General features: G+C 38.2%; 1 protein-coding gene across 1 annotated transcript in view; it reads right to left on the reverse strand.

Annotated features, from left to right (window-relative positions):
• Window positions 1-23,531, reverse strand: part of AMN1 (antagonist of mitotic exit network 1 homolog) — a 73,891-nt gene that overhangs the window by 43,483 nt on the left and 6,877 nt on the right. The gene's annotated exons all lie outside the window — the stretch shown is intronic.

Raw genomic sequence — 23,531 nt, forward strand, 5'->3', positions numbered from 1 at the left:
ATTGACAACTTTTATCTATCTAGCAAAGTTTTCACTATTTTTCTTAAAAATTATGTGTATAATGAAACGATGAAAGAACTACAACTGCAAAGATTGCACAAATAGTACACATCATAGAGATAACAAACTTAGTGCCAGGATTGTGTATGTATAAAGAAGAGTTATCAGAGCAGGCAATAATCAAGGCCCATCTGACCCACACATCCCCTATGTAGCCTGAAATTCCAACTATCTGAGAAAATCATACTTTTTTTTTTTTTTAAAGATTTATTTATTTATTTGACAGAGAGAGAGATCACAAGTAGGCAGAGAGGCAGGCAGAGAGAGTGAGAGGGAAGCAGGCTCCCTGCTGACCAGAGAGCCCGATGCGGGACTCGATCCCAGGACTCTGAGATCATGACCTGAGCCGAAGGCAGCGGCTTAACCCACTGAGCCACCCAGGCGCCCCTGAGAAAATCATACTTTAAACAAACAAACATAAATTTTCCTTAAATCTCTGACTACAAATACCTCCAATGATATAATTTGACATTCATTAATTTCCCTCTCCTATCCTTCCCCATTCCATTAGATTATTCCTCCCACTAATATCTAGTGTATATATTTTTTTCTTTCATACATATGCGTGTGTGCACACACACACAAGCACATTTAAAGAGATGGGGGGATCACTGTTACCTAAAATGGCCTCACTGTATACTCACTTTTCTGTACCCTCTTTCATTCAATAATGTCTTAAAGAATTCTTCAAGGTACCAAGTATAGTTTTAGTGCTCCCTTAATGGCTATATAATATTTCACAGCATGGAGGATTTATTTAGTTATTCTATTTATGAACATCCCACTGTTTCTAGGACATATTAAAATATGTTGTCAAATTATTTTCTAGAAAGTCATTGACACTTCATATTTCTATCAGTAGTACTAGAGTATTGTATTCCTCTATATCCGTCAAGCCACAAGTTCATTTTATTTATTTTTCCATTTATTTCCATTGTCTTCATTTCCCAGTCTCACTTCCCACCACTCCAGGAATCCATTCTAATGTCTAGTGTGTACCCTTTTGTTGTATGTGTCCTTTTAACATGCTTGTTGTATGTATTTCTAATTTATATATCTGGCATTTGTCATAGATTTGTTTAGTTTTCACTCACCAGTGTTTTTAAGATCTACATGCTCTTTTTTAAAAAGATTTTATTTATTTATTTGAGAGAGAGAGAGAGAAAGCATAAGCAGAGGGGAGAGGGAGAAGCAGGCTCTCCAAACAGCAGGGAGCCCAACATGGGGCTCAATCCCAGGACCCTGGGATCATGACCCAAGCTGAAGGCAGATGTTCAGCCCACTGAGCCACCTAGGTGCCCCTAGATCTACATACTCTTAAATATTGGAAGATCTCATGTGTGAAAAGTAGTATCTTTTATTACTTTAATTTGCACTCCTCTAATTACTAGTAAATTTGACATCTTTTTATGAACTTGTTGGCTCTTTAGATATGCTTTTCTTTAAACTGTCTATTCATATCCTTTGCCTATTTTACTATTTTTTGACTTAAACTTGTACGAGTTGTTTTTGTGGCTAAATATATGACTGAATTTGTATTTGTTCCATAAGTATTCAGAGGATATATATTCTCAGAGAGATGTAATGTTCTAGTGTATCATGTATGTGTAGAAATATCTCTCCATATAAGTATATGTATATGCACACAAATATGTGAATATATATGATTGTTTGATAGTATTATCTAATTCTTCAGGTTTTTTTTTTTTACTAAATTAGCAGAATTCTTTTTTTTTTTTTTAAGATTTTATTAATTTACTTTAGGGAGAGAGAGAGAGAACAGAGAGAACATGAGCAGAGGGGAGGAGCAGAGGGGGAGGAAGAAGGAGAGAATCTCCATCAGACTCTGCACTGAGCATAGAGCCTGACAGAGGGCTCAGTCTCAGATCCTGAGATCATGACCTGAGCTGAAACCAAGAGTCAGACACTTAACTGACTGACCCAACTAGGTGCCCCTAAATTTGTAGAAATCTTAATTTACAATACTTATATTTTGAAATCAAATTTTACTTTCATTTATTTGAGCTTTTGCTTTTTGTACATTACTGTTTTATAATGAAAAGTTCAAAAATACATAAAATAGGATGATATAAAGTCCCTGCACCATAAATCTAGAATTTTAAAGTTTATTATTTATCATATTGTGTCAGATATCTTTCTTAAGACATAAAACATTTCACACTTGATTTTAGCCAAAAGGCTGAAAAATGACATAAAACATTTCAGATAAAAATAAAGCTTCCTTTGCACACCTACATATGTTTCCTCTTTATCTCCTTTTGCAGAGATAAACCAGTGGTTGCAGAGGCAACCACTAGCATGAAGTTTTTAAAAACAGCTTGTGTCCGTGATTTTATTTTTACTACTAAAGTATATATGCATAAATGAGACTACTGTTTTCTGTATTTGCAAAATGTAGTGTATTAAGTTCCCTACCATGGCTGAACTTGTCAATTGTCCTCGTAAGTGACAATTTTCCTTTTCATAAGACTTGGGTACTAGTTGCAAATTCATGATCATTATAATTTCTTGGGCAATATTCCTTTTATCATTAAGTAATATCTCTATCCATATTATTTTTCACATCAGATTGTATTCAGTCCAGTTTTAAAGTTGTTCTATCTTTCTTTGGCTTCTTTTGCTAACTTTTTTTAAAGGTTTTATTTATTCATTTGAGAGAGAGAACATGAGAAGGCAGAGGGAGAGCAAGAAGCAGACACCCCACTGAGCAGGGAGCCTCATGCTGGGCTCAATCCCAAAACCCTAGGATCAGGACCTGACCTGAAGGCAGATGCTTAAACAACTGAGCCACCCAGGTGCCCCTCTTTTGCTGACATGTTTATAAGACTTGTGGCACCTGGGTGGCTCAGTGGTTTAAAGACTGCCTTCAGCTCAGGTCATGATCCCAGAGTCCTGGCATCAGGCTCTCTGCTCCGTGGGGAGCCTGCTTCCCCCTCTCTGCCTGCCTCTCTGCCTACTTGTGATCGCTGTCTGTCAAATAAAAAATTAAATAAATAATAATAATAAAATGTAAGACTCATCTGCATTATTAAAGATAGCTATAATTTGTTCATTTTAATTTTCCATTTGTTCATGTCCATTTTCAATGCTGCATACTATTCCATTGTTTGAACACTACAATTTATCTTTTCTATTGTTGATGAACAGTTAGATGGTTTATAATTTACTTTTATGAATAATAGTCATATAAGTACTCTTGGACAGGTCTTTTGTTGCATGTGTGCCTGTTTTTTGATCAAGTATATATCTAGGCACAGAACTACTTGCTGAGAAGGTATGCATATATTTAGCTAAATGCCAAATAGTTTTCTGAAGTGACTGTACTGATTCCTGGAACCCATATCCTTGCCAACACTTCGCATTGTCAGTCTTTTTAATTTTAGCCAATTTATGAATATATGGTAGGAATGTAATGTGACTTTAAGTTTCAGCACCTTATTATTAATTAATTTGAGCATGTTTTCATTTCCTTATTGTTCACTTGGATGGTTTCTTGAGGAGTATCTGTTCAAGTATCCTGCTTAGTTTTCTTTTGGGTCTGTGTTTTACTTACTGATATGTAGGAGTTCCTCTTATATTCTGGATATGAGCTTTCTGTTGGTTATATATATTACAAATATATTCTCCCATTCTGTGGATTGCCTTTTCATTCTCTTAATCATGTCTTATGTTGAAGAGGAGTATAATCTAATGCAGTCCAATGTATTAATATTTCCTTTATGGCAAGTTTCTTTTGAGTTCTCTTTATGAACTCTTTCACTGTCGTAAGTTCATGAAGATATTCCGCTATGCTTTTATCTAGAAAAAATCACTAAGTGGGGCGCCCGGGTGGCTCAGTCATTGGACATCTGCCTTCACCTCAGGTCATGATCCTAGGGTCCTGAGATCAAGCCCTGCATCAGTCTCCCTGCTCAGCGGAAAACCTGCTTCTCCTTCTCCTACTCCCCCTGCTTGTGTTCCCTCTCTCACTGTCTCTGTCAAATAAATAAATAAAATCTTCCAAAAAAAAATCACTAAATATATTGTTTTACCTTTCACTTAAAAAACTTTTTTTTTTAAATTAAGTATTCTCTATGCCTACTGTAAGGCTCAACTTACAACCCTGAGACCAAGAGTTGCATGTTCTACTGACTAAACCAGCCAGGTGCCTCTACCTTTTGCTTTCCGACTTAAAAACTACCTGGAATTGGGGGCGCCTGGGTGGCTCACTGGGTTAAATCTCTGCCTTCCGCTCAGGTCATGATCTCAGGGTCCTGGGATCAAGCCCCACATTGGGCTCTCTGCTCAGTGGGGAGCCTGCTCCCCCCCCCACACACACACCTGCCTCTCTGCCTACTTGTGATCTCTCTCTGTCAAATAAATAAATAAAATCTTAAAAAAAAAAAAAAAACTACCTGGAATTGATTGTTGCAGTTGTAAAGAACTATGCAGAATCTGAGAGTTTACCCCACTTAAACAAGCTTACAAGTGAGACTATTACCAATTTATGAATGTAGAAGACCCAGAGATTCCTGGGTCAAAGAAAAAGGGCTTTATTACTTGTGACAAGAGCAGTAGCCACAGCTTCACATTTATGCTGGTTCCCCATGCCCTATAAGTCCTTCAGTGTAATGTATGGAGGGTCCGGATGAATGCTTGCTCACATAGTGGGTTGTATTGCAGGAGAAAACACTGAGCTTGGGTGATTGACAATTTTTAATGGTAAACTGAAGCAAGTTTATTCTTTTTTGGAAGGAGACAGTATTTGCTGCACAAACAACCTTGACAAATGCCATAAGTAAAGAGAAGTCAAGGCCCTACATTCTTGGCATACTCATAAGGTTAATGGCAGATTGCCTCTTCCCAACATCTACCCAACATGTTCTTGGCTGGACTCAAATATTTATAAAAGTATGCCACTCTGTCAGCTACTCTAATTAATTTGACCAACAAAGGCAGAAACCAAATCTGTTCAATTTGTCTCTTAAAGCATTTAATTAAGGCTATCAATAGTATTCCAAATAGCAGGATAAGGCCAATCTGCAGTAATGACCTTGATAACACCCACAAAGTCCCAGACTCAGCTAACTGTGTATAAGTATGGAAGGGTGGGAAGGTCCAGTAAGTTTCATTTTAGACAGAATGTAATCCAATCTATCATCCACTATGAAACATGTAAAGGAATTTAGATTGTTATTTCAATGACTATATTTTTCTTTTGTGGGCTTCTACTTAAAAAAAAAAAAGTTCTGGGGCACCTGGGTGGCTCAGTCAGTTAAGCATCTAACTTCGGCTCAGGTTGTGATCACAGGGTCTGGGCATCAAGCCCCACATCAGGCTCACTGCTCAGTGGGGAAGCTGTTTATCCCTGTTCCTCTGCCTCTCCTCCCTGCTTGTGCTCTCTCTCTCTCTCAAATAAGTAAAATCTTTTTAAAAATCTATTACCTGTATTCTCTTAAGGATAACTGTTTCTTTGTTTTTTAATATATCCAATACTTTGTTTTAAAATACCTTTCAAACTGTCCTATTATTTGCAGTCAATTCCCCTCTATTTTCTGTTGAGTCTCTTTCATGCCACTTTTTGTTAAGTTTTTTTTTTTTTTTTAATTCTTTAATCTCCAGCAGACTCCCAGGTAAGCTTGGAGCCCGAGGTGGGGCTGGAGGCAGGACTCCAGGCAAGGCTCAACCTCACAACTTTGAGGTCATGACCTGAGCCGAAATCAAGCGAAGGTCCCTTAACCAACTGAGCCACCTAGGTATACTCCCCTGACTTTTTAAGTTTTTAATGAAAATTCTTTTACACCAGTAGTTTTTCATAAGAGTCCTATGTTCTTTTTGTGACGCATCCCCATAGTGAAGGTCTGGGTTTTCTCTGCTTAAGGATCCTGTATTTGGTTGGGCTTCAATAACAAAATATCAGACTGGCAAGCTCATAAACAAGAGAAATTTAATCCTCACAGTTCTGGATGCTGTAAGTCTGAGATCAGAGTGCTAGCATAGTTGAATAAGGGCCCTCTTCCTGGTTCATATTTAGTGCCCTCTGTGTGTTTCCTCACATAGCGGAAGGGGCCAGAGATTTCTCTGGAAATTTTAAAAAGGACACCAATCCCAATCATGAGGGCACTACCCTCATGATTTAAACGCCTCCAAAAGCCCCCACCTACTAATACCATGACCTTTGAGGGTTAGGATGTTAACATGTGAATTTAGGGCTTACAAGAACATTCAGCCTGTAGCAGATCCCATGAGTATTTACAAGTTCCAAAGCAAAGTTAATGTTATTTATTCATCTTAAGGCTTCTGCAACATATTCACGGTGAAAATTCAAGTCATGCACCTGTGCATAATAAAGCTATGAAGAGCAGTTTTTCAACAGGAATTTCACTTTGGGCTGGGAATTTTTATATCCCTGTCAGTGGATGTGGGTTGTTCTCTGTGGGGTGGGGGTAGGCGGTTCTGTAGCAGGGGTAGAATCTGAAGGAGCTGAGTAATGCAAGATATCTGTTGACCATTCTCTCCAGAGGTGGGCAGCAAGTCCTTCCCTGAAGAGTGATCCGAGTGGCACATCTCTATGGCTGTCACTCTCATTTTCCAAAACTATCTTTCATTTAGGTGTTTATACGTTTTTAAGTAATTCATACTGAATGGACTACATGGCATAATAAAAGTTAATAAGTTTATATACTCCCAGCTCTCATTCTCCTCTACTGTTATGATACTGAAATCAGATACTCCATTGTCAATATTTATATCATTTTCTAAAAGTTAGAAGCTTAATGAAAAAAAACTATTTTTTTGGTAATGGCTTTATTATGATATAATTGACATAACATCAGTGTTTTTTGGTATATCTATAGACTTGTGCATTCATCATCACTATCTAATTCCAGAACATTTTCATTACTCTAAAAATAAACCTTATACCCATTAGCAGGCAACTGCCAATCTCTCCCATCTCCCACCAATCTACTTTGTCTCTCCAGATTAGCCTGTTGTGCACATTCACATAAATGGAATTATATATGGTCTTTTGTTACTCGCTTCTTTTACTTAGCATAACATTTTCTAGTTCTTCCATTTCAATTACTGTACTTTTTCAATTCCAGTATGTCCATTAGGTTCTTTTTCATATGCAATTGTTATCTCTTACTGATATAATCTATATGATGAGACACTGTCATCATACCTCCTTTTTCTTTTTTGAAATCAAGGTTAAATTCATGAATTTAATTAAAGTGTACAATTCAGTGGCATTCACAATGTTGTGCAAATACCACCTCTTTCTAGTTATAAAATATTTGTACTAGCTCAAAAGAAAATGTATACCAATTAAGGAGTCAGTCCCCATTCCTCTTTCTACTGGGTATCTACCCAGTTGGCAACCACCAACTTGCTCTCTCTTGCTGTGGATTTACCTATTTCAGATATTTCATATAAATGAATTCATACAATATGTTGTTTTTGTGTCTGGCTTCATCCACTTAGCCTAATGTTTCCAAGGTTCATCCGTGTTGTTGTATGTATCCTTTATTCTTTTTTAATGGCTGAATATTTCATTATATGGATAAACCACATTTTTAAAAAAGATTTTATTTTCAAGTAATCTCTACACCCAGTGTGGGGCTTGAAATCAAAACCCGAAGATCAAGAGTCACATGCTCTACTGACTGAGCCAGCCAGGTGTCCCCCATATTTCGTTTAATGATCAATCATTGGTGATGGACATTTTGGCTGTTTCCACTTTTTGGCTATTGTGAATACTGTTGCTATGAACATATATGTACAAATACTTATTTAAATATCTAGTTTCAGTTCTTTTGGGTATATACCTGGGAGTGGAGTGCTGGGTAATATGAATATTCTACATTTAGCTTTTTTTTCTTTTTTAAGAGATTTTATTTATTTACTTGCCAGAGAGAGAGAGTACAAGCAGAGGGAGAAGCAGGCAGAGGGAGAGGGAGAAGCAGTCTCCTTGCTGAGCAGGAAGCCTGATGTGGGGCTCGATCCCAGGACCCTGAGATCATGACCTGAGTGGAAGGCAGACACTTAACCAACTGAGTCACCCAGGCACCCTTCTATGTTTAACTTTTTGAGGAACTGTCAAGCAGTTTTCCCCTTTACTTAATATATGGCTTCCTTTAATTCTTTGAATATGTTTATAACAGCTTCTTGGAAGTCTTGCTAAGTCCATCTGAGTCCTCTCTAAGGAAGTTTCTGTTGCCTATTTTTCTCTGCATATGGGTCCAACTTTCTGTTTCATTGTCTTGAAATTTTTTGTTGAAAACAGGACAGTTTAAATAGTATAATGTAGTAACTTTGGCTATTGATCCCACACATTTGTGATTACTTGCTTTTTTAGTGACATGACTGGACTATTTTAGTTTAGTCTATTTCCCTCACTGTATGCAAGCTCTGATTTGCTTCTCAGTGGGCACAGCTTGGACATAAGCATTGTTACCCTAGTATGTCAGTGGTTTGGGTAGGGTTCTCTGTGACTATCTTTCTCTGATTATTCTGTTAAATCTGTATTGGTATCACACCCAGCTGTAAACCTTCATGCATTACAGATTAATTGCTCTAATGTTTTCAATAATGTGTGGGGGTACAAGTTGCTCCACAATGTCATCCAATTCATTTTAGAGTCCTTTGTGGGATTCGTTTCTGAGATCAGTGTTTAAGATTTGTTCCAACCTAGGACAGGCTCTTGTTAGATGTCCCTTTCCCTGGTTCTCTCTGGTAAACTTCTTAGCCTATGGTTTAGTTTGCATCTCATATGAAGCTATCAGACTCTTTGTTAATACTTATTTAGATTTGAACTTCCTCCATCCTCTGTTTCAAATAAAATCATTTTCTTGACAGCTTCAGAATTCTTTGTTTTGCAGCCTGTCTTTCTTCCCGGGAAAAAATCTCTAAGCTACAATTTCAGAGCTGGGAACAAGGATGATGATATCAATCTCTCTGAGTGAAACCCCTGCTTTAGGAGCAGAGTGCTGGGCAGTAGCCTCTGTTCTTCTTAGCTTGCCTCTTCTAGGATGGAACCTCCACTCACGAATGAGCTGGGATAAGGGAGATCATCATCTCAGTATTCTCAGCATGCCATATTGAAATAGAACCTCTCCTCCATAAGTGTGGGCTAGGTGGAGGTAGAAATCCCCCAACCATCAACCATACTCACCCATCATTTAGCCTGTGAACAAGTATCTAGAGAAGAGTGTGATAAGAAATGCTGGCATCCTGTTTTTTCCAGGAAAATACTGAAGCCCTTGACAAGGAGCTGGGGGGAGAGGTAGTTCCATCACCTTAGCTATTCCCACCTACAGTGGAGGTATAGTTCAAATGCCATAGACTGCTGTTGCTCTAACTGAGTTTCAAAAGATTATCTTGAATGAATGTTTTTTCATTTGCAGTATGCCCTTAGGAGGATTTCCAGAGACTTGAGGCAGTTGGTTTTGTTTTAAGATTTTCAACTTTTATGCTTATTTTACTGGAAAGCAGCTCTATGGACCTCCTCATACTTTCTTTTCGCTAAGCCTTCCAAATATCATCAGTCCTCTCATCCATTTAACAACTGTATCCCATTAGGAAGAAATATCATGACTCCTTTTCTTTCAAATATGTACTTAGGCTCTTTTCAAGTAAGTTGGTCATTTTAAGTTTGCCTAATTTTCAGTACAAGGTCCTTCTATCCCAACTGATTCTACAATAATTCTTGGGGAAAAAATGGTGAGAGAGAGAGACATAGTAATTTATTTTTAAAAATCCATAAAATAGCTAAATTGTTTTAAAAATTGAGGTGAGATAGTTTCCCAACTTATGGCTGATGGTCAGTTAGGCCTTTCATAATTCCATAGGTATGCTCAAAAGGTAAGGTCCCAACTGCTCTTTATTTGGGCCATTTCTCAAGTGGGTTGTGTTTGTAGTAAACAGTTCTGAGAGATGAGGTATTGTCTCCCTCCAAAACAAAGGGCAAGTTTCCTTATTGGTTGTTATAAAACTGTGTATTCCTCGAGCTCAGGTTTTTTCCTGCAATATATCCACTGCTCAGGCATCCATCTGAGCCCTCTGTGTGATCCTCATGAGATTTGGGGGAAAGGACAAATGAGACAAACTTTTCATGTGGCTTGCTGTACTGCAACAAAGTCCTTTGTCTCTAGCCCAGAAATCTTATGTCTTCTGCCACTATCAAACAGTATGAACAGTAATAGTCTCATCAAGTAAAATCAAATCCTAGATTTAGCAATTTTGTGGTGAGAATGGGATGCTAATGGAAACATAACTTTATAGAAGAGGAAGGAGAAAAGTTTTATGAGCCAGGTCTGGGGATATGAGACTCCCTGGGATCTAGCAGCAAATGCTCTCCCCATTTACACCACTTTGTGCTCTAATCCAAAATGATACTTTAAAAAAATGGCACTTCTCTACCTTTACTCAATGTGATGGGGGAAACAGAGATAGAAGAAAAGTTATTAAATTTCCTTACTGCCTACAGCCCATTGACAAGTCCATGAAACAGGAAGAGTGACATTCCTCTAGGGACTCAACTGCCTCGATGTTGACACTTTGCTAAAGGCAAAAGGCAATCCTAGCCCAACCTGCTCCCCCTTCCCTGGATCCTGTAATCCTACTTTAACATACAAGAATTCTTCTGGAAATTTCCTTTATCTCTAAATCCCCCAAGATATATATTGGCAATCATCCCCCAAGCATTTGGCCCACTGATATGCATCTGAAGGGTTCATGACTAAGGTTTTATTAGACAGTAATAAATGACTTTTTCCTAACAATAGCTAGCCCCCTCCAGTCCTGGAAACCTTGCTTCCAAAATTCCTTAGAGATTTACGCTCTCTCGAAGTCTTTCCCAACTTGAAAGTATATAATGAGCCACTCCTCATAACCCCAGCGCAGCTCTTTCTGCCCACAGGTCCTGGCCCCGTGCTTTAATAAAACCACCTTTTTGTATCAAAGACATCTCAAGAATTCTTTTGTGGCCATCGGCTTTAAAGCCCAACATCTTTCTTACATTACTTACTGCTTACTATACAATGGTAGAGTCCCCAAATTCAGTGTTTCTTGCCTGTAATGCATCTCACAGATTGATTAGACATTCATTTAGGACCTCTGTTACTCTTTTGGGATGCAACCCACTGCTTGTGTTGACATCCATCTGAGCCCCTTATGTTGCTGCTGTGTGTCTTGGAGGTGAAGGGGAAGTGACATAAACATGCTAATGCTCATACTGCTTGCTGTGCAATGAGTAATAAAGTCCATTTGCCTTTGACCCAAGAGCCTCTGTTGTACCAGCATCCATGTAACAATACCAGACTAAAAAAGTGTATTAGCTTATAAGAAGAGTAAAATCAGACTCTATACTGACATTCATTCCCCTTATATTTTCCTTTATGCAGATTTCAGCTACATTTTAAATGTTTTCCTTTTCCCCACAATGCAATCCTTGTTTCTGCTCTCTCTTCCCAGTCTTTTTCATTTGGCCCCTTTTAGGGTCATCTTCCCTGAGCTCAGCTGTCTAGCCTGTGCCATGTATTCTCCACAGTAAATGCTTTCCTCTTTCTGCTCCAGTTCCCTCTAGCTATAACACCAGGGAGCTGGGACAGAAACAATTTCAGTATTTTGAAAAATAATGCTACGACAACTATTAAATGGCTCATGAAGACTATCCAAAAGTGTGTTGGTCAAACAAAGAAAGTTTATTAAATTTATCACAGCAAAGACTTAACAGGGTTTTGGTAGTATCTCAATAGGGGCAAGTTATGCAAGAGTACATTCAGGATTCTCCCTCCAAGATGGGGAGTAGGTTAATATTGGACAAAACCTGTGATTTAACAGGGTAAGACTCATGGATACAGGGTCTCAAAGCAGGCCTTGGTGAACAATCTATCCTGATACACATAATGTTTGTTTTAACAATCAAGATGTCTGTCCTAGTAACCAAACATTTATACAGATTGCAAATATTTCCTGGAGCAAGTTATATTGACATAAGTGATCTCAGTTTTCAGTCCAATCGGTTGACACAGGTGATCTAAGTTCTCAAGACAAAGATGAAAACTGGCCAGCTAAAACTTAACAAAATCTTCAAAAGCTGTAAAAAAGGAGGGGGGTGGAGTGGAAGGATGGGTGAGGTAGACATCTTACCGAATATGAATCGCTCCAAATTTTATAGTTAAAAGAAACAACTTATTTATATTTAACCCATCAGTTACATGGTGAATTAATGTAAAAAAGAAATGATTTTTGGCAAAATGGCATACTTCTAATATGAATGTTGCATAAAATTTGGTCTTTTCTTCTCCCCATATTCTTCTCTCTTTTAAACTTAACAATGGCTTCATCTATCATCTATTAGGAATTTACTCCTAATCTTAGATCAATCCTTGATCTGCCTATTTGATATTTCTAATGCATGTATTGATTTATTTTTCTCATAAGACACTTGCTTCTCCATAATTATCTAATGTTAATCACCATTCTCCTGGTCAACAAAGCTGAAAACTTTAATTTTTGCTTTTTTCCTTTCCTTGGTCTTTCTATTTAAAACTATTCACCACATCCCAGATCCAAAGGATTCTCTAAGGCACTGCTATTCCAAGTGCTAGTCAGTGAGGAGATTAGGAACTCATGCAAGGATGTAAACCAAGCAGTTTCCTGCATGGAGAAGTCTCGTCCTCTGGACTAAACAGGGCACTCAGTAAAAGAGTTGATTGTTACTCTGGATCAAGCACAGAAATAGATTGCTGACCAACTACCAACCTGAACATACCTTTTCCCAAAAGGATTAGGAAATATGATTCTCGGGGCAAATATGGACCCTACAGGGGACAACACCCAACATGACAATGAAGGTCATGTGGTCATCTTTTTGCTTTATTTTATTTATTTATTTTTAAAAAGATTTTATTTATTTGCAGAGAGAGAGAGCAAGCACAAGTAGGGAGAGTGGCAGACAGAGGAAGAAGGAAAAGCAGGCTCCCCACTGAGCAGAGAGTCCAATGTGGGGCTCTATCCCAGGACCCTGGAATCATGACCTGAGCCAAAGGCAGATAATTAACTGACTGAGCCACCCAGGCACCCCAATCCTTTTGCTTTACTTCCAAGTTCTAGATAATTTTTCTTAACGTGTTATTGTTTCCTCTTTTTTTTTTCAGTAAGCATTACATTTTATTTATTTTATGTTAGTTCTTTAGTTATCAAGTTGTTTATTTATAGAAACTTATAGAAAGATGCAACCCCCAGGGGTACAGTGAATGCTCCAACAATACAAAATCACAGATTGTTTGGCCAGAAGGCCTAACAACTGAGGTTTTGTCAAAGCGCTGGAAGTCATGGTAGTTATTCTCCTCAACACCAACCTCAAACCTAATGTCCTTCCTAACTCACTAAGCACTATGTTTTATTTTTTAAGACTTTATTTATTTGAGAGAGAGGGAGCGTATACCCATGTGTATGAGCAGGGAGAGGAGCAGAGACAGAATTTCAAGCAGACTCCACGCCATCAAATGTGGGGCTGGTCTCCAGACCTGATGGGGAGGTGGGTAGGGGGGTTTGGGTGTGTGTGTGTGTGTGTGTGTGTGTTGAGGGGGCAGACACAGAGAAGGATGAGGGGCTAGATCCCACAGCTTGTGAGATTATGACCTGAGCCCAAACCAAGAGTCTGAGGCTTAACCGACTGAGCCACGCAGGCACTCCAGCATGATGTCTTAAATTTCCATCCATATACCTCTACTCTTCACTTCCCTAACAGCTGCATAATACTCAATGGCACCTTGCCCAGTGATGGACTTTCCAATTTTCTGTCACCATAATGAAATTCTGCAATGAACATCTTCACATGTGTCTCCTAGTTTGGGCTCTTTTTACCTTTTTCCAAGATTCTGCAGTAGTTTCCTAAGTCTCTTTATTCTCAACTTCTCCCTAATTCAAATCTCTCTCTACTCCCAGCACCATTCCAAAACCTTTTATAGCTCCCACTGTACAGAATTAAATATTGTTATATCATTCTCGTCCCCAAAGCTCTACTCCTAATAATATGGCTTTATGTCATACTACTCTGCCATTCATGTGGTATTCTCCAGCCAAATTGAAATGCTACTTTCTGGTGAAATACTGATTTCCGGTCTTCTCCCATATTTCTAACTTTCCTGCTTGTCAAGACTTTACCCTTATTATTCCACTCCTTCTTGGATGCATTTCCTCCCATTTCTAACTATCAGATGCTACCAATCTTCAAATACAAACCCCTTTACAAAGCCTTCTCCTAGTCTTGTATATTCTTTTCCTCATCAGAAATTTCAAAACACTTTGTTAATCCCTCTTTTGTGCTATCATTACCTATACTATTGTTATTTATACATTTGCCTTATGTTAGTCCCATAAGACTGTAACAACTTTATGCTAGTTATTTCCCACAATCATCAGCATAGCGCTTCATATGCCAAATGTGCAATTTAATTACATGCTTACTCAAATATTAAGCAACTCCTAAAAATAAGGAACTGTGGCTATGAAGAGATAAAAGACTTGATTCTGGTCACAGAAGTTCAGAGGATCATTTGTATGGATGTATCAGGGAAGCGTCAAAATAAAGACAGGAATTAAAAGACAGGAATTCAGTTAGACTTTAGTCTGTCTTCCTAACTTGCACTCTTTTTTTTTTTTAAGATTTTATTTACTTATTTGACAGACAGAGATCACAAGTAGGCAGAGAGGCAGGCAGAGAGAGAGAGAGAGGAGGAAGCAGGCTCCCCGCCGAGCAGAGAGCCCGATATGGGGCTCGATCCCAGGACCCTGGGACCATGACCTGAGCCGAAGGCAGAGGCTTTAACCCACTGAGCCACCCAGGCGCCCCCTAACCTGCACTCTTAACTACTACTCCAACTATTTTTCACTGAGAAAGAAAACCCTATTTGGATTAGGCATAAAATTTAAGCCAAGAATGAAAGCAAGATACTTTACTCAGGACTCTACCCAAGCCTGAGTTACACATAGGAGAAACAACAGATTTCTCTTATAAAAAGTGACTGTGGGGATGCCTGGGTGGCTGGTTAAGCATTTGCCTTCAGCTCAGGTCATGATCCTGGGGTCCTGGGATAAAGCCTACATCAGGCTCCCTGCTCAGGGCAGTCTGCTTCTCCTGTGACCTCTGCCTGCTCCCCCCCCGACCCGCTTATACTCTCTCTTGTGCATGCTCTCTCCACCTCAAATAAATAAAGTAAAATCTGGAAAAAAAAAAAAAAACACATGACCATGGACTAAGGGCCAGAAGCTTATGAGATATAATGTAAAGGTTACATCTCAGTGATTTCAAAAGCACTCAGCAGGTTAAGATACTTTTTCTCCTCAGCCTTAATTTTTACATAGCAATATTTTAAATGTAATATTAATGAACTGAAAGGTCCTGGAGAGAAGCAATTGCCACTGTAACTGCAACTTCCATCACAATATCCCATGTGAAATAATAACAATATCTAACACTTGGTGGTGCTTATTACTTTCTAGGGTTAAAATGAAATAACATGGATACACTTAAAATCCTTCAAGCAGACAAAACCAGTTAGGTCACATAAGTGAAACTTAATCTAGCTTATATCATGAATGTGAGAAACTTAACCTAGGTTATTTCTTGTAAATGTCTCTGATAATGATAAATAACACTTAAATCATCTTTTAACCAATCCCCTGCCATCTACAAACTCCCATTTAAAAAATAATAATTCCAGTATACTTAACATACAGTGTTATATTAGTTTTCAGTGTACAATGTAGTGATTCAACAATTCTATACATTACTCAGTGCTCATCATGATAAGTGCACTCTTTAATCCCCTTCACTTATTTCACCCATCTCTCCACACTCAACCTGCTGCCCCTCAGCATACCATAAGTTTGTTCTCTATAAAAGAATCTCTTGCTTGCTTTGTTTCTCTCTTTACTCTTTGCTCATTTGTTTTGTTTCTTAAATTCCACATAAGAGTAAAATTGGGGGGGGCGGTTAAGATGGTGGAGGAATAGCAGGCTGAGATGACATCAGGTAACAGGAGATCAACTGGATAGTTTACCAAACCATTCCGAACACCTACAAATCCAACAGGAGATTGAAAAGAAGAAGAGCAGCAATTCTAGAAACAGGAAATTGACCACTTTCTGAAAGGTAGGACCTGCGGAGAAGTGAATCCAAAGCAACGGGAAGATGGACGGCGGGAGGACGGGCCGGCTCCCAGCAAGAGGCGGAGCAATGGAGCACAAAATCAGAACTTTTAAAAGTCTGCTCCACTGAGGGACATCACTCTAGAGGCTAAGCCAGGGTGAAGCCCACGTGGGGACAGCGTGATCTCAGGTCGCATGGGGTCACAGAAGGATTGGGGGTGTCGAGTGTCACAGAGCTCACAGGTATTAGAGCAGGGAAGCTGGCTACAGAGACAGAACCAAGGAGTGAGCTCTCAACTCAGTGGTACCTTAATGATCCGTGATCCGTGGCACAGTAGGACCACTGCTCTGTGAGCAGGGACCCCACAAGATGCGAGGAGACTACCCTGGAAGAGCGCAGGGATCTCCTGGGTTTGGAGACTCAAGGCAGGGCTGTGTGCCAGAGACAGAGATGCTTGGTCACAGGCTGGGTGAGCTCAGAGAGTGGCTAGAGGCCAGGGAGATGGGAGTGATTGAGCATATTCCTCTGAGGACACACTGAGGAGTGGGGCCCCGAGCTCTCGGCTCTTTTTTAATTCTTTTTTAATTCTTTTTAATTCTTTTTTAATTCTCGGCTCCATTTTAATTCCTGCCTCTAGAACTCTATGGAAAGCATTCAGGGAATAAAACTTCCCAAAAGCAAAACCGAGCAGATTACTTACCCCGGCCCTGGGTAAAGGTGGTGCAATTCCGCCCCAGGTAAAGACACGTGAGAAACACTACAACAGGCCCCTCCCCCACTTGATCAGCAAGAAATCCAGCCAAGACCAAGTTCACTTACCAAGGAGAACAGCGGAATAACAGAGGAGGAGAAAGCAAAGCATAGAATTCATGGTTTTCTCCTCATGATTCTTTAGTCTGGCAAAGTTAATTTTTTTAATTTTATTTTTTTCTTATGCTAAATATTTTTTAATTTTTACTCTTTCTTCTTTTAACATTTTTAACTGGTTAATCTTAACAATACCTTTCATTAAAAAAAATCTTTTTGAAACTTCATTATTATAATCATATTTTATCCTTCATTGTATCTAACTTTATTTTTTGTATACACATAGGGTTTTTTCTTCCAAAAAAAAATTTGGGATAGAACTTCTTCTAATAGAGCAAAATATACCCTAAATCTAGCACAGGACTTTATTCTACTCTCCAGCCTGAGCAAATTCTCTCCACTTTCTTTTTCTTTCTTCCCCCAACCAAATTATCTTATCAACTCCTTTTTTAGAAATTTTTTAAAAAACATTTTTCATCTTTAGATTCATATTCCATCCCATCATCATGTTTACCCTTATTTTGTGTGTATGTATATATAAAGTTTTTCATTCTTTAAAATTTTGGTAGGTAGTTCCTTCTAAGACACCAAAATACTCCAAAAATTAAGTGGGTGACTCTGTTCTATTCACCAGTCTAATATATATATTTTCTTTTTCATATTTCTTCTTTATTTTTTTCTTTTTTTTAAATTTTTTTCTGAACTTCTTTTTACCCCCTTAATTCCCCCCACGATTTGGGGTCTCTTCTGATTTGGTTAAAGCACATTTTCCTGGGGTCTTTGCAACCCTTTTAGTATTTTATTCTCTCCTTCATATATTCTTATCTGGATAAAATGACAAGGCAGAAAAACGCACCACCAAAAAAAAAAAAAAAAAAAAAAGGCAGTACCAAAGACTAGTGACCTAATCAATACAGATCAATACAGACATGGGTAATATGTCAGATCTAGAGTTCAGAATGATGATTCTCAAGGTGCTAGCTGGGTTTGAAAAAGGCATGGAATCTATTAGAGAAACTCTGGAGAAATAAAAGCCCTTTCTGGAGAAATAAAAGAACTAAAATCAAACCTAACTGAAATCAAAAAAGCTATTAATGAGGTGCAATAAAAAAATGGAGGTTCTTACTGCTACAATAAATGAGGCAGAAGAATTAGTGATATAGAAGACCAAATGACAGAGAATAAAGAAGCTGAGCAAAAGACAGACAAACAACTACTGGACCACGAGGGGAGAATTTGAGAGATAAATGATACCATAAGACAAAACAACATTAGAATAATTGGGATTCCTGAAGAAGAAGAAAGAGAGAGGGGAGCAGAAGGTATATTGGAGAGAATTATTGGAGAGAATTTCCCTAATATGGCAAAGGGAACAAGCATCAAAATCCAGGAGGCACAGAGAACCCCCCTCAAAAATCAATAAGAATAGGTCCACACCCCATCATCTAATAGTAGAACTTATAAGTCTTAGTGACAAAGAGAAAATCCTGAAAGCAGCCCGGGACAAGAAGTCTGTAACATACAATGGTAAAAATATTAGATTGGCAGCAGACTTATCCACAGAGACATGGCAGGCTAGAAAGAACTGGCATGATATATTCTGAGCACTAAATGAGAAAAACATGCAGCCAAGAATACTCTATCCAGCTAGGCTATCATTGAAAATAGAAGGAGAGATAAAAAGCTTCCAAGACAAACAAAAACTGAAAGAATTTGTAAACACCAAACCAGCTATACAGGAAATATTGAATGGAGTCCTCTACGCAAAGAGAGAGCCTAAAATTAGTAGACCAGAAAGGAACAGAGACAATATACAGTAATAGTCACCTTATAGGCAATACAATGGCACTAAATTCATATCTCTCAATAGTTACCCTGAATGTTAATGGGCTAAGTGCCCCAATCAAAAGACACAGGATATCAGAATGGATAAAAAAACAAAACCCATCAATATGCTGTCTATAAGAAACTCAGTTTAGACACAAAGACATCTCCATATTTAAAGTGAGTGGGTGTAAAACAATTTGCCATCCTAATGGACATCAGAAGGAAGCTGGGGTGGGAATCCTTATATCAGATCAATTAGATTTTAAGCCAAAGACTATAATAAGAGATGAGGAAGGACACTATATCATACTCAAAGGGTCTGTCCAACAAGAAGATCTAACCATTTTAAATATCTATGCCCCTAACATGGGAGCAACCAACTATATAAACCGATTAATAACAAAATCAAAGAAACACATCGGCAATAATACAATAATAGTAGGGGACTTTAACACTCCCCTCACTGAAATGGACAAATCATCCAAGCAAAAGATCAACAAGGAAATAAAGGCCTTAAATGACACACTGGACCAGATGGACATAACAGATATATTCAGGACATTCCATCCCAAAGCAACAGAATACACATTCTTCTCAAGTGCACATGGAACATTCTCCAGAATAGATCATATCCTGCATCACAAAGCAGGTCTCAACCAGTACCAAAAGATTGGGATCATTCCCTGCATATTTTCAGACCATAATGTTCTGAACCTAGAGCTCAATTACAAGAGGAAATTTGGAAAAACCCAAATACATGGAAGCTAAAGAGCATCCTTCTAAAAAATGAATAGGTCAACCAGGAAATTAAAGAAGAATTGAAAAAAATTCATGGACGCAAATGATAATAAAAACACAACTGTTCAAAATCTGTGGGACACAGCAAAGGCAGTCCTGAGAGGAAAATATATAGCAGTACAAGCCTTTCTCAAGAAACAAGAAAGGTCTCAAATATACAACTTAGCCCTACACCTAAAGGAGCTAGAGAAAGAACAACAAAGAAAGCCTAAAACCAGCAGAAGAGAAATAATAAAGATCAGAGCAGAAATAAATGAAACAGAAACCAAAAAAACAGAACACATCAACAAAACTAGGAGCTAGTTCTTTGAAAGAATTAATAAGATTGATAAACCCCTGGCCATACTTATCAAAAAGAAAAGAGAAAGGACCCAAATTAATAAAATCATGAATGAAAGAGGAGAGATAACAACCAACATCAAAGAAATACAAACAATTATAAGAACGTATTATGAGCAACTCTACGCCGGCAAATTTGACAATCTGGAAGAAATGGGTGCATTCCTAGAGACATATAAACTACCACAAATGAACCAGGAAGAAATAGAAAACCTGAACAGACCCATAACCAGTGAGGAGACTGAAGCAGTCATCAAAAATCTCCCAACAAGAGCCCAGGGCCAGATGGCTTCCCAGGGGAATTCTATCAAACATTTAAAGAAAAATTAATTCCTACTCTCCTGAAAATGTTCCAAAAAATAGAAATGGAAGGAAATCTTCCAAATTCATTGTATGAGCCCAGCATTACCTTGATCCCAAAACCAGACAAGGATCCCATCAAAAAAGAGAATTACAGACCAATATCCTTGATGAACACAGATGAAAAAAATCTCACCAAAATACTAACCAATAGGATCCAACAGTACATTAAAAGAATTATTCACCACGACCAAGTGGGATTTATTCCAGGGCTGCAGGGTTGGTTCAACATCTGCAAATCAACCAATGTGATACAAGACATTAATAAAAGAAAGAACAACAACCATATGATACTCTCAATAGATGCTGAAAAAGCATTTGACAAAGTACAGCATCCTTTCTTGATCAAAACTCTTCAAAGTGTAGGGATACAGGGTAAATACCTCAATATCATCAAAGTCATCTATGAAAATCCCACCGCAAATATCATTCTCAATGGAGAAAAACTGAGAGCTTTTCCAGTAAGGTCAGGAACACGGCAGGGATGTCCATTATCACCACTGCTATTCAACATAGTACTAGAAGTCCTAGTCTCAGCAATAAAACAACAAAAAGAAATAAAGGGCATATGAATTGGCAAAGAAAAAAAATCAAATTCTCACTCGTTGAGGATGATATGATACTATATGTGGAAAAACCAAAAGACTCCACTCCAAAACTGCTAGAACTTGTACAGGAATTCAGTAAAGTGTCATGATATAAAATCAATGAACAGAAATCAGTTGCATTTATTTACACCAACAACAGGACAGAAGAAAGGGAAATTAATGAGTCCATCCCACTTACAATTGTACCCCAAACCATAAGATAACCTAGGAATAAACCTAACCAAAGTGCCAAAGAATCTATACTCAGAAAACTATAAAGTACTCATGAAAGAAATTGAGGAAGACACAAAGAAATGGAAAACTGTTCCATGCTCATGGATTGGAAGAACAAATATTGTGAAAATATCTAGCTACCTAAAGCAGTCTACAGGTTTAATGCAATCCCTATCAAAATCCCATCTATTTTTTCAAAGAAATGGAACAAATAATCCTAAAATTTATATGGAACCAGAAAAGACCTCAAACAGCCAGAGGAATGTTGAAAAAGAAAGCCAAAGTTGGTGGCATCACAATTCCAGACTTCAAACTCTATTACAAAGCTGTCATCATCAGGACAGTATGGTACTGGCACAAAAACAGACACATAGACCAATGGAAAAGAATAGAGAGCCCAGAAATAGACCCTCAATTCTATGGTCACCTTTGACAAAGCAGGAAAGAATGTCAAATAGAAAGACAGTCTCTTCAATGGGAAATGGTGTTGGGAAAATTGGACAGCTACTTGCAGAAAAATGAAACTGGACCATTTCCTTACACCACACACGAAAATAGACTCAAAATGGATGAAGGACCTTAATGTGAGAAAGGAATCCATCAAAATCCTTGAGGAGAACACAGGCAGCAACCTCTTCGACCTCAGTCACAGCAACTTCTTCCTAGGAACATTGCCAAAGGCAAGGGAAACAAGGGCAAGAATGAACTATTGGGACTTCATCAAGATCAAAAGCTTCTGCTCAGCAAAGGAAACAGTTAACAAAACCGAAAGACAATAGACAGAATAGGAGAAGATATTTGCAAACAATATATCAGATAAAGGTCTAGTATCCAAAATCTATATAGAACTTATCAAACTCAACACCGAAAGAACAAATAATCCAATCAAGAAATGGGCAGAGGACATGAACAGACATTTCTGTAAAGAAGACATCCAGATGGCCAACAGACACATGAAAAAGTGCTCCACATCACTCAGCATCAGGGAAATACAAATCAAAACCACGATGAGATACCACTGCACACCAGTCAGAATGGCTAAAATTAACAAGTCAGGAACATGACAGATGCAAGGAAGTGGAGAAAGGGGAATACTCCTGCACTGTTGGTGGGAATGCAAGCTGGTGCAACCACTCTGGAAAACAGCACAGAGGTTCCTGAAAAACTTGAAAATAGAGCTACCCTATGACCCAGCAATTGCACTACTGGGTATTTACCCTAAAGATACAAATGTAGTGATCCGAAGGGGCACGTGCTCCTGAATGTTTATACCAGCAATGTCCACAATAGCCAAACTATGGAAAGAACCTAGATGTCCATCAACAGATGAATGGATAAAGAAGAGGTGGTATATACATACAATGGAATACTATGCAGCCATCAACAGAAATCAAATCTTACCATTCGCAATGACTTGGATAGAACTAGAGGGTATTATGCCTAGCGAAATAGGTCAATCAGAGAAAGATAATTATCATATGATCTCCCTGATGAGGAAGTTGAGCGGTAATGTGGGGCATTGGGGGGTAGGAAAAGAATAAATGAAATAAGATGGGATGGGGGGAGAGACAAACTATAAGAGACTCTTAATCTCACAAAACAAACTGAGGGTTGCCATGGGGAGGGGTGTAGCGATAGGGTGGTAGGGTTATTGACATTGGGAAAGGTATGTGCTATGGTGAGTGCTGTGAAGTGTGTAAATCTGGCGATTCACAGACCAGTACCCCTGGAGCTAATAATACATTATATGTTAATTTGTTTAAAAAAGTGAAATCACATGATATATGTCTTTCTCTTATTTCACTTAGCATTATATTCTCTAGCTCCGTCCATGTTGTTGCAAATGACAATATTTCATTCATTTTTATTGCTGAATAATATTTCAGTGTGTGCATGCATGCATGTGTGCATGAGCATGTATTGCATGTGTTTCATGTCTTCATTCGTTCATCTATCAATGGACGCTTGGATGGTTTCCATAATTTGGCTATTGAAAATAATGCTGCAATCAACATAGGACACAAACCTACCCCTGAAACAAATAATACATTATATGTTAATTTTAAGAAAGGAAAAAAAATAAACATGGGGTATATATATCTTTTTGAATTAGTGTTTTTGTATTCCTTGGGTAAATACTCAGTAGTGAAATTATTGGGCCATACAGTAATCCTATTTTTAACTTTTTGAGGAAACTTCATATTGTGTAAATTCCTCTTGTAAATAACCGGTCATTGTAAAGATTAAACAACTTCCTCATTCTCACCTTGTAAGCCATCCTGTAATTACATCCCTCTGAGATTCTAACCACCTCTAGTTTGAAGTCTCCCAGTTTGCTAACAATTTCTCACTCAGTA

The sequence above is a fragment of the Meles meles genome, chromosome 7, assembly GCF_922984935.1.
Source record: "Meles meles chromosome 7, mMelMel3.1 paternal haplotype, whole genome shotgun sequence".
Taxonomy (NCBI): Eukaryota; Metazoa; Chordata; class Mammalia; order Carnivora; family Mustelidae; genus Meles; species Meles meles.